The sequence below is a fragment of the Fulmarus glacialis genome, unplaced genomic scaffold, assembly GCF_000690835.1.
Source record: "Fulmarus glacialis isolate BGI_N327 unplaced genomic scaffold, ASM69083v1 scaffold16846, whole genome shotgun sequence".
NCBI classification, from domain to species: Eukaryota; Metazoa; Chordata; class Aves; order Procellariiformes; family Procellariidae; genus Fulmarus; species Fulmarus glacialis.
In genome coordinates this window covers 22,152-24,763 of record NW_009217634.1, presented here as the reverse complement: position 1 = coordinate 24,763, position 2,612 = coordinate 22,152, and the positions used below count along the sequence as shown (strand labels likewise).

General features: G+C 38.2%; 1 protein-coding gene across 1 annotated transcript in view; it reads left to right on the top strand.

Moving 5' to 3' along the window:
• The window catches only part of LOC104078208 (translocating chain-associated membrane protein 1-like 1), a 16,693-nt gene that overhangs the window by 208 nt on the left and 13,873 nt on the right, over positions 1 to 2,612 (top strand). The window lies entirely within an intron of this gene.

The following is a 2,612-nucleotide window of genomic DNA, read 5'->3' as shown; positions in this document are numbered from 1 at the left end:
GTTCTGCTGTGGGGCAGCCGCAGCGCCCTTGGCTTCTCGCTCTGGCGTTTCCCCAGTACATCCCTCCCGATCACTTCAGCCTCGCTGCCAAGCAGCTCTGCCCCACCCCCTTCGGTTCTGTCTCTTTTCCCTTTTTCCCTGCAGGGTTATGTCCCTGTTTCTTCTCTACCCCGAGGCCGAACTCCGTGACAACCTGCTCGGGCACCGTCCTCTCTATGTCTCGGCTGTCTTCCGAATGCAGCAAGTTTCACTTCTCTCTGTCCTGCCTCAGCTCACGTACTCCTCAGTGCCTTCTCTACTGAGTTGCCTTTACCAGCTCCCACTCTCACTATGCAACTCCCTCACTTACCCTCTTCTGTCAGATTGCTGCTCTTTTCTTTTCTCGTCCGGTTTTCCTTCATCTCTGCATATGTTTCATTCCTAGCACCCTGCCATAAGCTCCCTTTTACTCGGTTCCAGTCTCCGGAGTTACAAAGCTCCTCAAGCCCCCTTGCCTAAAGCAGAGACGTTTTATGTCTCTTTGTTATGTCTATTTACTTTTTTCTTTTTTTTCCCCCCCTCTGTTCAAAAGTCCACGTGGTAAAGCAGTTCGGAACACTGTTACAAAGAAGATTTCAGGCAGTCTCTGTTGTTTTGAGCATGCTTGACTAGATGGTAGTTAAAAACTGCTAGTCACCCTTTTGCACCACTGCTCAGTCTGTTGCTGTCGTTGGCTCAGCTCCCTAGCGATGGATAATCTGAAGAAAAATGTGGGATTAGACAGTCTCAGCCTAACTTCTGAATTCCTCTTTGCCTTTGTATTTGAAAGTTATCATAAAATTTATTTCCATGTACAAGCTGCTTATTAGTTTCTGGCGTGATGAATTAGGCATCTCTCTTAGGCATCTTTTTCCCACTTTTGGGACAAAAACCGTGTGTGTGTGTTGCTACATGAATATTTTATGTTGGTGTTGAGTATGGGATAAGGCTTGGTAAACAGAGTTTACATTCTGGATAGACAACTTAAATACTTTACTGACATTTTATTGTTGTTACAACTTAAATACTTTATTAAAATATTTAAACATTTCCCATCAGTTGGATAAGATTAAAAATCAGATCATTTTAAATTAACAGTACTGTTAAACTCTGAGATAAAATACTTACATGTAGATGTTCTTTTTTATATATATATATGTCTCGACCCACTTCAGAAAACATTAAGGATACTGGACAGAAATAAAGGAGAGAAAGCAGTTGTGGTGGTCAGGTAATTTCCTTCTAAGTGGTGGACAAGTGCAGTGCTGAGGTATAAGAAGTTGTATCATCTATGGAGAAGTATGTCATAAAAGTTAATATATTAAATGCAGAACTCAAACCCAGTTTGGGATCCCAAATGGAACTTTTTATGTATCTTTATATATGGTACTTTCTAAAAGATATTGCTCTGTGTCTTTTTGCTTTTAAAAACAAGTATGTTTTCTGGAGTTCCATCTCTGAGTTCCGTTTGTCTTAACTCAGGCTTTGTATACACCATGGAAGTTGTATTTCTGTAATTCTACAGGTATTGGAAGGGACTGTGCAGCTCCCCCGGAGTGAGTGTTATTATTTTGACGAAGGTGGAGGAAAAAGAGTGAGTTAGTATTAGTTACACCCAAGGATAGTTAGCAAATTATCTCATTTCTAGTCAGCATAATTTTAAAAGTTCAAATGCAGACTAGACTCTGGTGTAGCTTGTGATATATTTTTATTGTGCTTGTTTGAACATATACTATTATACTTCTTATTGTGTAATTTAAACATCTGCATCTTCTTTTTCGTGCAAAAATTACTTTTTGATTGAGACACCTTTCATTTATTACGCAGAGGAACAGTTGTGCTATGTAACAGGTTAGACCTCTGTATTATACCTCTGCCTCATTCAATGCAAAAAAGCATACTGGAGTTATTTGAATGAAATCTATTTCTGTTGTTCACTACCTAGGTCTTATATCATCTTTATAATGGGTAATCCAGTCTGCCAAACAACCAAAATTACTGATGTTTTTCCAGTAAATTTTGGTGACATTTGTCATGATTTTATATTAAGTGCTTCATAAGTGTTACTGAACTTGCCTACACAGCTGTTATGTCTATTTTCTTTTGGTCTTGATTTCCTCTCCGTATTAAAGTGAAATTATTTTTAGGTTTTAAGTTTGAAGCACTGAAGGGCAACTTTTTTTTTTTGCGCCAAGTTGGTGTTTTTCACAGCATTTTATGCTTACTGTGATTTCAGATGCATCTGTCAATGACAGATTTCCAAATCTAGCCCATGGTGCCATAGGTCATACACTAATAAGCTAAAGAATATGTAAATGAAACTTTTCACAGTTGACTACCTATTGAATGATTTGCTTGGGCTTACATAGTACTATAGTAAATACAGGGTTTTCTTTTCTAGGTGGCATTCAATTGCCTGTATCCATGAGACCATCCAATAAGAATGTTAAAATTAGAAATGAGCATTAGAATGTCATAAATTCAATTATAAGAATTTCTTTAAAGGGAATTCTTACACGTAAGGTTGTTTAGCCACCTTAATTGTACTTTCTCGTACCTTAACTTTGCTGATTATTATGAAGTCTATAGATGTG